The 12,691-nt window shown below is 40.0% G+C and overlaps 1 protein-coding gene and 1 non-coding gene across 2 annotated transcripts in view; both read right to left on the bottom strand.

The window, feature by feature from the left end:
- Positions 1 to 12,691, bottom strand: part of USH2A (usherin) — a 640,561-nt gene that overhangs the window by 48,495 nt on the left and 579,375 nt on the right. The window lies entirely within an intron of this gene.
- Positions 2,828 to 2,899, bottom strand: TRNAG-ACC. The gene has a single exon. It is a non-coding gene; the product is annotated as a tRNA-Gly (tRNA).

Genomic DNA, 12,691 nt, shown 5'->3' with positions numbered 1-12,691 from the left:
TATTTCCAATGAGACTGAAGCTTTTTGTTTTTAAACTCATGTGCATGAGCGTCAGAGTAGGGACACAAATCAGTGAGTCCTTTAACGAGACATAAAGGCGAGACTCTCTGGAACACTCCGCCAGTTGAGGTCCTGCTGGCGATATGAACTACATTTTAACCTCTCAACTCTGCTCCTGGGGGCACATGAAACTACTTGGAGTCTTCAGCAGTTTGACAATTTTACACCATCTTCTCTGATTATTTTTGACGACTTGAAGTGCCCCAAAGGTGGCCATGGGGTTTATGTAGGTTGAAAATGATCAAAAATTATCATTGATCTGTAGCTGTCAATAAAAGGCAGCGTGGGGGGATTCCCTGCACAAATGTTTAAACTGCATAAAGCAACCTAGCTTAGTCATCTCTGAGTCTATTGATCTGATGGTCCAGCAGTTTCCAGAGCTCTCCCTCTGCTTTAAGGTGCATTTTCACGGAGCCCATTTACCTTGGCCCTTAGGACTCCTCTTATCCTGCTGCCGGTAATGAACCAAACAGGGATGTCTGGGCACTGCTGTGTTCACTGCCAGAGGCTCGTGTGTGCTCATTACATTTGGGAAAGGGCTGGTCCCCCTGGTCACCATCAACATCATTCCCAGCCCAAGGGGTTCCTCCTGGCCGTACTCCCTTCACCTGGGCTCCTCATTTTACAATGGGTGACTTTTGGCTTATAAATCCCAACTCAGTTGCAGGGTTCCTTTGCCTCCTTAGCTCTCAGGAATGTCAAGACCCAGAGGATACATCATGTTGGAAGTTGGCTTTCTTTTGTACAGAGAGCTTCAGAGAAATCTAGATTTAAATACATTAACTGACGCCTTCTTTCATTGAACCACCTGGATGCTGCTTCTCATTTTTACCATAAGTTAAAGTTTATCTTGTCATAATGGTAAAATAAAGGAATGGTCATTGACAAGCTTCTGGCTTCGATTACAACCGTAACTCTAGAAGTAGGAGAAGTTCTCATTTAGCATCACCTGAAATTCACGGCTTTGGGTAGAGCACATCCAGCCAGTTGGATGACCTTTATACATTGTGATGAATAAAAAAATCAGCACAAAATGTTTGTCTAGATTTCTGAAAGGCAGATGACTTGGGGCATTAAGTTTTCCTCCCACAAATATCTACATTCAGAGAAGAACAATACGTGGGAAGGGGGAGGTATTTTTCCCCTCTTTGAAGTACATCATTCATTTCATAATGGGGGGGGCGGTCAATGCAAAAAGAAGATTCACAGATGTTTTCTTTATAGACAGATGGGCCCTATCAATTTAATCTACAAAGCAAAAGCTAGGGTTCTCACAAAATAAATGATGGCACCTCGGTTACCATAAAAACATTGGGGAAGAAAAGAATGGATTTGAAATGGCTCATTTTTCAAAGGAGAAGGGGAAAAAATTAAATTTGTGATAATTAAATTTTAAAGTGGCAAATCAGTCACACTAAATATTAAAAAGCAGTACTTCTGATCTATCAAAATTAAAATGTGCCCACGCTGTGACCCAGCAATTTCACTCTGGCAATCTATTTTATGGTAATACTAGTAAAACTGCACTAAAATATATGTAACAGAATTTCACTTACTCCAGGCAGTCACATTTATTCAATCCTTGATTAAACACATATCTATTGAAGGCTTCCTGTGTGCTCGGCATCCTCCTAAGAGGACACAGCAGAAAGCACGGGAGACCAGGGCGGTACCCTCCTGAGTCTCACATTATAATGAGGAGAAATGGACAATATACAAGCAAAATGGAGAGAGAGAGAAAGAGAATTAGAAAATTAGAAATTGTGACAAATTATGATAGAGGGTGATGAACTAGCATTTGGGTTTAGGTGACGGGGAAGAGTGAGAGTCTTGGTTTAAGAAGAATGGGTGAAGATCCTTGAGGAAGTTCCATTTCAGCAAGAATGCAGAAGGCTTGTGAAGAACTAGGGGAGAAACTTTCAGGCAGAAGGAAGGACTGGGTTGGAAATACACATCTGAGAGTCATTGTACATCTCTCCCGGCCAGTCTCAGATCCAACGGCCATCCCAGCCTCTCCACTTTGAGGTCTAATACATCTCAAACTTAGTAAGTCTCGATGTGATCTCTTGATTTTCCCTTCTGTGTAGTCTGTACTATGTAAAATTGGTTAAAGAGGAATTACAGCTAATAACCCCCTTTTTGTGGCAGTGAGTTCTGCCCTTGTAAATAATCCCCTTCCCCTGGAGTGCAGGTAGGACCCATAACTCACTTCTACCCAATGGCCAAGTTATGAGAAGTCACTCACGTGAATATAGGAGACACTGTCTTAGCTGCATGACAGTGAAAGTCTCCTGTTGGGCTTGAGGAAGGAAGCTGCCATGTTATGAGAAGGTCTGTGCAAGAGCCCTGGGGCATGGAATGGTGAGCGATTTCTAAGACCCAAGGGCCAGCAGCCAGTGAGAAGCCGGAGCTCCCAGTCCTACAGCCATGAGGAAATGAATTCTGCCAACAATGTGAAAGAGCTTGGAAGTCAACACTTCCTTAGTCAAGCCTTGAGATGAGAATGTTGCCCAGGGGACACCCTGACTGCAGCCTTGTGAACAAAAGACCCAACAAAGCCATGCCTCTGACCCACAGGCACTGTGCAAAAACAAATATGTGTTATTTTAAGCCATTAAGTTTGCAGCAATGTGTTATGCAGCAGTAGGAAACTAATACACCTTCCTGTGTGGTTCTGGGTTAAAGCTGGTGAGGTATTTCTTTGTTTTTTTAAATTTAAATTTTTTTATTTTTGTAGGGGAGGTAATCAGGTTTATTTTATTTTTAACGGAGGTACTGGGGATTGAACCCAGGACCTCATGCATGGTAGGCATGCACTCTACCACTGAGCTGTACCCTCCCCACTGGTGAGAGATTTGGAGGATGAAAGTAAAGCAGCAGCCATTCCTCCTTGAAGTTCATGGAGGTTACACGTGGAGATAAATAGGCACAGATGTGTAAGTGGGTTTCCATTTGTCCTCATTCTCCTCTGCTCCACAGCTGGCTCTGCCTTCCACTTGCTAACTCTTTGACCAACAGTGGCCCCAGGTCTGTGAGCTGAAGTTTGGTGCTGTCCTCACAGAGGTGCCAGCTATGCAGAGGCACAGTGTCCCACAGACCCTCCACGAGCTGCCTTCTGGCCGTTCCACTTGGGTGGCCAGTTGCGCCTGGCTTCTTAAGACTGGCTGGTGGCCATTCCTTGACCAATCCTCTCACTCCTCTCTCTGAGTCTTCACTTTCCAAGCTCTTCCCACAGTTGTGTAAGATATAGTTCCATAAGAAATCTCCAAACTCATAGGGTTCAGTTTCCCCAAGTGAAAGGTGTCTGGTGCACCCACCAAAGCCACTTCACCTGCCATCTTCCCTTCTCCCCAGTTGATGACAACTCCATCCTTTCAGTTGCTAAGGCCACAAACTTTGAATTCCTCCTCTTTTCCCTTCACACCTACATCTAATCATTAGGAAATCAGATTGGATTTATTTAACCTCAAAATACATCCAGAATCCTTGAGTTTTCACCACCTCCACTCCTGCCATCCTGACCCAAGCCATTCTCTTCCATTTCTACCAGTGCCACGGTTTAATTGGTCTCTCTATTGTTAGCCATCAAGTCCCACTATTCATACAGCATCCAGAGTGATTTTCTGAAACACAAGTTAGATTATCTGCCTTCTCTGCTCAAAACCTTGTAGTAGCTCCTGTGTCCTTCAGAGTAAAAACTCAGTCTTCCTGTCCATCCTCTCAGTGCCTCTGACATCATCAATGATCTTTATCCCCAACGCAAGCTGCACTGTACCACACTGGTCTTGTTGCTCTTATTCAAACACATCAAACAAGCTCCTGCCTTGAGGGCCCCGGACTAGCTGCTTCCTCTGCCCACAACCCACTTGACTCCCACATCTGCACGGTAACTTCAGCTCTTCCTGTAGGAAGTTACAACCTACCCGCCCTCTTCCTCCTCCTCCATTATGGAACCCCTTTACCTTGCTCTGCCTATATTTCTTGTCCAAAGCACTCAATGCTCATTTCCAACATATCATATAATCTATTTATTTATTATGATTATTTTTTCATTGATCTTTCTTTGTAAGGATGTGAGTCCCACTGAGAGCAGGAACCTGTATCTGTTTCAGTCTCTGCTCCATACTGACTGTCTCTAATTGTGCCTAGTATAAACACTCAAAAAATATTTGTGCTATCAATGAATACAGAGGAATTAAAAATGAAGGTGTGGGGTGAAGAAGAGAGTGTAGGGTGTGGCTGAGATGAGTCTAAGAAGAGGAAGAGAGTGCAGGTGGAGGAGAGGGCCCAGGACCAAACTCAGTGAAAGAAGCAGGATGAGGATGAGAAGCCCAATTTGCAGGGACGAGTCAGTAACGACGCTAAGAAAAGACCAGCAAAGTCGGAAGCAAACCAGGAGACTGCGGTCTCACGGAAACCAAAAGAAGAGGAGATCATGTAAAGCAGGTGTGGTCACAGTGTCAAATGATGCTGAAATGGGAAACAAGACACACACAGAGAGGTCTTTGGATCTGGTAGCAGGCGGCCTTCATATCAGCCTTTCAGGGGAACAGCAGGGGTGGGACTCCAACCGGAGCGGGAGGAATGGAGAGCCGGTTGTGTGGAGGCAGAAACAGGGAATAGCAACTTGAGTCTTCCGAGGATTCTGGCTGTGAAGGAGGGCAGAGGAATAGGATGGTAGCTGTAGGGGCCTGTGGGATCACATTTCAAAAATAAGGGAGATACTAGAGCGCATTTGTATTTTGATGGGGATTCTCCAACAACGAGGGAGGGACTGATGATGCAGCTGAGGTGTACTACTTCTAAAAATCAGGACTTCCTTTTCCCTTTGCATGTGGAAACCAGGTTAGCCAAAATTCTCAGTGCAGCAAAGTGATCCGGGTAGGCTCAGGCATCAGCCAATGAATGTGGAGTTGGCTGTAGCCTCCACAACAAAGTGATGTTCATACTAAAAGCTACCGTCACTGTGAGCTTAGCTCTCTTCAGACATAAATTTTAGAATAATAAAGTTTCATTAAAAATGAAGTTATTGCTAAACTGTAAGTCCTGTAACAGGAACAGGGTAATAAAAACATTTTTTAAAATAATTTTAATTAAACCATTACTTCCATGTGAAGAGGATACAATGAAAAGTTCCCTGCCCAGTGGCAACGACAGTTACCAGTTTACCATTTTCTTCTGTGTCCTTCCTAAAGGAGGATCATTATTTTTGAGCAAAGTTTTTACTTTTATTAGTGGCAGACCCAGCACTGAGTACTTTACACGCATTATCTCATTTCATCTTCACAACAAAGCTCTGAGGGTGGTAACAGTACAGATAAGGAAACTGAGGCTTAGATAAGCAATGAGCCCAGATTCCAGGCCTAGTAAGTGGCAGGGTTACACTTTTCTTCCTGTACTACACTGAGCTCAAATGTTCCTGTCACCTGCATCAGAGGTTCTCACGTTCTGGCCTCAGGACCCCTGTTTCTTAAAAATAATAGAGGATCCCCAAAAGCTTTTGCATCTGTGCTTTATATCTACCAATAGTTGCCATATTAAAAATGAAAGCTGAGAAAATATTTAAGAAGAATAAAGAAACACATTCACATAGCCAGCAGAATGACAACATCACCACACCTCATGTAGCTTCTGGAAAACTCCACTGTACACTTGTGAGAGGGATGAGAGGAAAAAAGACACATAATGTCTTCATATTAATATGAAAGTATTTTTGACCTAGCAGACCCCTGAAAAAGTTTCTGGGACTCCAAGGGGTTCACGAGCTTCCCTGTGAGTACCACTTAACTACATTATACCTCGTTTTAATTGACAGTTCCAATTAAAGATTAATCAAAGATTTGTTTGAACTATTATGCAGTGAAGAAAGGAGTCTTAAATTTCCAACTTTTGATAGACACACTCATAATACTTGTGATTAAATATGAAATATCCATGTATACATAAGTCCTATTAGTAAAACTTTAAATTAGGGTTAAAGAGTCAAAAAAATTATGACTGGAACTCTATTCCAATGGCCTCATTTTGCAGTGGAAGCTAAAGACCAGATGGTCTCAATTACCTGTACTCGATCCTACAATCCATCAACACTAGATTTGCAGCTGACAGTGAGATTCCCAACTCACAGACACGCACACTTTTTAATCAAAATAAAAATTATTGCTTGAAACGAGGTGTCCCAAATTTCTTTGTCATAACCATTGCTACCTGGGAGAGAGAATGAGTTTGAATTTGTTCATAGATCTACTTCCTTTATTAATGGTCTTCTACTGTATTAATCTGTCTGTTCACTTGTCTGTCCTTACCATGAAGTGAACGTTTACATCAGGATTATTTCTTAAACTTACTTTACATTGGTTTCCTCATAGGTAAAAAGGGAATAGTTATCACTACCTTTTTCAGTTTGTAAGTTTTAGTGTGTTAATCCTTAGAATAGTTCCTGATACAAAGTAGGCATTTAACAAGTGCTAGATGTTACTATTATTATCTTAAGCATCTATGAGATGCTCCTACGCATAAGATATTCAATAAACATTTCTGAAGTTACGAATGAATAAAGGGTTGGACTCTAAAGTAATGAATAACACAAGATATTTTTAGTGCATAATACTCTGGCTTATGTGGAGAATATATGGAGAATGATATTTTTAAAAAAAGGCATAGCATCTTATGAAAATAAGTACATCTTTCAAGTTAATACTTAAATTATTAGCTGTAAACACTAGCCTTGTAAATGTTTACTGTGAAGACCTAGCAGATATTGGATAAATGTGCACTGAATAATTGAGGAAATTCTTTCTTGTTATTGATGTCAACTATTTGGTCTTTAGAAATTTATTTGCATACATATGAAATTGAATCATACAATAATGAGTATGATTTTTCACTTTTACCAGTAGGGTGTGCAATATGAGACAGTTTTTGTGTTCTCTCATTTTTGAGAACACCTGACTTTGGGGGTGGGCTGAAAAAGATAATGCCTTTCTCCAATGAAGAATAAACCCTACTATTATGTAATATGAGACATTTGCAAAGGGAGGTTGGTGCTACTTAGCTCAAAATAACATTTTCCAGAGGGTCTTGGGTATTAGGATGGCAGATAACTCATTCAGTCCTCATGGATTAGTTTATCCTCAAAAATAGGAAAATGCGAAAAATGTTGTGATAGTAGATGTAAAAGTATACAGAAAGTAGGCAATTTCAGAAAAATGGAAGAAATTAAACAAATGCACTTAAATATATTAATCAGCTTTAAAACAAAATCAAGCCCTGAATCATCCCCTTACTCCAAAAAAGCCCAGGACCAGAGAGTTTTACCAGTGAAGTTTCCTATTATTACTTTTAACTAAATCTGTAACAGATACTTGATATTATGTACAAAGGGTTCCAGAAAAAAGATAAAATGGACCAGATAACAAAACTTGTTACATGTTGATAATAACAAAATTGGATAAGCACATAACAAGAAAAATGTGATTTTATAGACCAAAATCACCTGTGATTAGATGAAAAAGTCATATTAGCTAACAGTATTCAATAGAATATTTAAAAGAGATATCATCTCGCTCCTGGGCATGTATGCAGAAGGAACCCTACTTCAAAAAGACACCTGCACCCCAATGTTCATAGCAGCACTATTTACAATAGTCAGCCTAAATGTCCATTAACAGATGACTGGATAAAGAAGATATGGTATATTTATACAATGGAATACTATTCAGCCATAAAAATGACAACATAACACCATTTGCAGCAGCATGGATGTCCCTGGAGGATGTCATTCTAAGTGAAGCAAGCCAGAAAGAGAAAGAAAATTACCATAGGAGATCGCTTATATGTGGAATCTAAAAAAAAAAAAAAAAAATACAAAACAGAAACAGACTCACAGACATAGTATACAAACTTGTGGTTGCCAAGGGGGAGGGGAGTGGGAAGGGACAGATTGGGAGTTCAAAATTTGTAGATGACTATAACTCAAGAGAAAAAAGTTAAAAAAAATTTAAAAAAGAAAAGAGATGTCATGACTAAGTAGGATGTAGCCCTTAGAAAAGTTGATTTACATATGACCTTCTCTTAACAGAATTAACAAAATTCAACACCTGTTCATGGTTCATGATAAAAGCTCTCAGCCAGGTAAAAATCGAAGAAATTACCCTTAATCTGACAAAGAATATTTATTAAAACCATATGATATATTATATTTAAAGTTAAAGCACTAGAAATCTTCATTAATATAATAATCAAGTAAGACAGGATGCCCTCTATTAATTATTGTACTGATAAACCTAGACAATGCTCCACCAATTTTTATTTTTTAAAGAGGTATGCAGCAGAGACACTAGGGCTCACCAAACGTCCATTCTCCAGCTCTCCTGCACCTAAATGAGGTTATACGACTAATTCTTGTCAAAAGGATGTGTAGAGATGGGCTGTTAGCCACGTTCAGTCCTGGACCTTTAAAACATCTTCTAGAATCCTTCAGCATGCTCTTTCCCTGTCATGGTCCAGCATTAATATAAGATGGAGAAGGGCCACCAAACCCACTATTGCCTTCCTCACCTTTACTGTGGGAAGCACTGATATTTGGAGTTTTATTTGTTACCACAGCATATCCTATCCTATTCTGACTAATACAAGGTATATGTGTTTAGAAGGATGAGAAATCTGGTTATTGACTACTTAAAAAATCCAAAGCATCTAAAAATAAATTATCATAGCATTCACAATATTAGGCTCAAACCCAGAATTCAATCACATTTTCCAGTAAGAAATATGACAGCCAGATTCTTAAACTTACACTCTATAGTTACAGGAAAGGTAGGAACTGATGCAGTCTAAATTCTAGTCAAGAGCATTTAATTACACGGAACAGAAACTCATTTTGACTGGTTTAAGGAGAAAGAGAGAAAGTGAAACAATAGAACCCAGCACATGAAATACCACTTCAGCTCTTTGAAATTGGAAAACTGTCAGAACTTAGAGTTTCTCTTTCTTTCTCTGGGGTGGCATGATATTTCTCTCTCCTCTTTCCCTTAACTTGCTTTAGTTCTTTACTCAGTGTCCAACATGGCTACCCATTCCCATTCTAAAGACTATTACAGCTTTAGCACTTGGGACCATCTGACCCCTGACTCTGAGCATCTTCAGAGAGGGTCTGAGTGGTTGTTAGCTTGGCAATGGATTTGTTGGCCATGGGTCATCTGTTGCTGGGGACAGGTAGGGTCGGATAGCACAGACCTATGTCCCCAGGCCTTGTTATCAGCATAAATCACAAGAGGAGGCAAGTCTCAGTGAAAGGATGTGTAATCACCCTCAAACGAACACTCCCTATAAAGGCCCGACCTTTGATATTAGATATCAGCTCTCTATGGCTGTCCCTGGAAAGACCTTTCCACTTGTCCTGGCTGGTTACTGATCTGATTAGCATCCTGTCTCTTAGATTTGAAGGAGTCCTGAAGCCTATTCTTCAAATGAATGTTGCAGAATCGGCTAATTTATTGTTGAAATCTGAGTGTCAGAGATCCTTCAAAGTCTTTTGAGCTGCTCTATTTTTTGTCATCTCATTTCTGCTTTTACATGAAGGCCCATGGAGGCAACCTAAATGTCCATCAACAGATGAATGGATAAAGCAGATGTAGTGTATATATATATAGTCTGTCTGTATGTCTGTCTGTCTATCTATCTACGTATCTACATACACGTATACCATGGAATACTACTCAGCCATAAAAAAGAATGAAATAATACCATTTGCAGGAACATGGATGGACCAAAAGATTATCATACTAAGTGAAGTAAGCCAGAAAGAGAAAGACAAATATCACATGATATCACTTACATGTGGAAAACATAGGTGGACACAAATGAACTTATTTATAAAAGAAACACTCATAGATATAGAAAACAAGCTTATGGTTACCAGAAGGGAAAGAGGGTGGGAAGGGATAAATAGGGAGTTCGAGATTTTCAGATAGTAACCACCATATATAAAATGAACAAGTTCATACTGTATAGCACAGGGAACTATATTCAATATCTTGAAGTATCCTATAATGAAAAAGAATATGAAAAGGAATATATACTTGTGTAACTGAAACATTATGCTGTACACCAGAAATTAACACAGCATTATAAATCAACTCTATTTCCGTAAGAAAACCCCACAAAGTTAATGCCACCTCCATTTGGGAAAGTTTCTTGACTCCCCAGCCAATGACTTGCTCCTCCTCTCCGTTTTTTACATGGCTCGGGGCATTTCTTCATTGCATTATAGTGATCTATTTATCTACCTTCTCTCCCCATGAGACCTTGAATTCTTACAGGACAGGGGCTGGGGATACAAAATATGTTTGACATCATATGGGTGCATAATAGATTTCTGCCAAATGAATATATTATCTTTTATTTAAATTTATTTTTATTAAATATTAATTTAATATTTTACTAAGAACTTTATCTTATTGGCAATATGCTAACTACTTAAAAATATTCGTCATGGAGTATACCTCATTGCTGTGAATCGCTGGACTCAAAGGAATCCAAGACACGCTGTTATTTTATGTAACCCTCAGAAAGAAGAAAAGTGCTTCCAATTGAATGAAGATACAATGCTTTTTTATTACTTAGAATTTTTCTTTTATATCTGTGGAAAGACACCTTTAGACCTGCATTGGCACAGGTTTTTGTTTTCGTTTTAAATTGTATATTAAGCTGCTATTTCTGTGCCTGTCTGTGCAAACAGTATCTTTTCATTTTAATGCCAAATCATAGTGTAATCTTTTTGAAGACATTTTAAGTGGCAATTAAACTCAACGCGTGTAGCACTGACAGCGTCTGTAACTCAACTGAAGTGGCAGGAGTGTGAACGGCATCGATCAAGTTTGTGCAGGCACAGGAAATGACAAGTTTTGTAACAACTGCCGCCTATAGCGATGGTAAGACTGTGAGATGCACGTGATGTCAGGGATGGAGCAATGTGAAATAAGGTTCCACAGAAATCAATGAGATTTCTGTTCTCTGTTTTACGAGTTATCTTTCCTGAATAGAAGCACGTACCCTGTGGTCACAAGGCAGTGCATGCCTTCTGGTCCATTTACTTTAGCAAAGCAAACTGACTTGTTCTTGGTGACAACGACAGGACTAGGAAGCTAAAGCTGGTCTAGTTAAAGGGCAGCTGAAATACGCTGCCACTCTGGCTATAGTGGGACTAGCAATGGCACAGAGTGAAAGCCAGACTAGGAACTCAAGATGATGTTGGGAGGACGGTCACAAGTGGAAGATGTTAGGACTTGGGCTGTGCACACAAAACAGTGCGGAAAGACACATCTGACCACTCCATTCAGTGCTGCTGCTACTTTCAAAGCTACCCTTAGCAGGGTTGTGGGGGTATAGCTCAGTGGTAGAGTGCATGCATGCATGAGGTGCTGGGTTCGATTCCCAGTACCTCCATCAAAAATAAATAAATAAGTAAATCTAATTTACTATCTACCCCCGCCCCGGCCAAAAAGCTATTCTTAGCATATGTTCTAGATGTTTTTCATCCTTTTCCTAAGAGTTTCTCAAAGGGCTAAAACAGTCAGTGCTTGCTACATGGCAGACACTTTCCAAGTGCCTTATGTATATTAAACTGTTTAATCCTTAAAGTAACCTCATGAGATAAATACTGTTATTGTGCTCAGTTTTTAGATAAGGACATGGATGTAAAGACAGGTGAAGCAAATTGTCCATGGTGATGTAATTACAAGGTGTAGAACCAGGATTTGAGTGGAGACACTCTGACTATAGCTCACAACCTTGAAGGCATGCTGGGTACTGGGTACTGCATCAAATTCCTCTCAGTACCCTAGTAGCACCGCCAGACTTTGGAAGGTGGAAGCCTGCCTGTGCTGCTTCTCAATACAGGCTCTCACTTCTTCCTTCCAGGGAAGGAGGAAAGGCTTCCTTTGCTCTCTGACCTAAGCCAGTTTACTGTGCTGCTTTCTGGGGAGTCAGGCTGAACGATGACCTCAAGGAGAAGCAAGGGGACTAGAAGGATTGCTCCAAATAACCACCACTCCAATAGCTCACCTGCAAGTCAGGAAAAGCAGACATTATAAGACTAAATTTTCATAACGCTTCAGGCTAAGAGAAAAGATACTGCAAAAGTAGACCATCTTCCACATCTCACTTGTACCAGGCTCCAAAGGGGTTAACTGTTAACGACAAGCAGAGCCCAGGTGGTTTAGGTAGATGTTGGAGGCACGTGTTAGCAGTTGTGGCATGATTTTGTCATTCCTTTGAAAACATTTCAATATAATAGGATTTAAAATTTCCCCTTTTCTTTGGATTTTTCGGTTAATATTGGAATTAAATTAAAGCATTAAGTCAACCAGCTTAGTGCAAAGCAAATTATGTCAGGTTCAGCACTGAGGGCTTCGTCATGGAATAGCTATTGACTCAAGCTTATTAACTTGTAAATCCTCTAGTTTCAGATTATGATCTATTGATTATCTGCTTTTATTTGCGCTTTAAATGAATAAACAAAAAGAAATGATCATGGTTAGTCATTACACCTTAAGAGAAAATGTACTTAAGCTAAGCCTACTTAATTAAAAATAAAAACAACTTTCATTTGTTCTGAAAGCTGGAAGTT

This window comes from Camelus ferus, chromosome 23 (genome assembly GCF_009834535.1).
Source record: "Camelus ferus isolate YT-003-E chromosome 23, BCGSAC_Cfer_1.0, whole genome shotgun sequence".
In the NCBI taxonomy this organism is placed as follows: Eukaryota; Metazoa; Chordata; class Mammalia; order Artiodactyla; family Camelidae; genus Camelus; species Camelus ferus.
The sequence above is the reverse complement of the archived record's forward strand: the minus strand, read 5'-3'. Positions and strand labels throughout refer to the sequence as shown.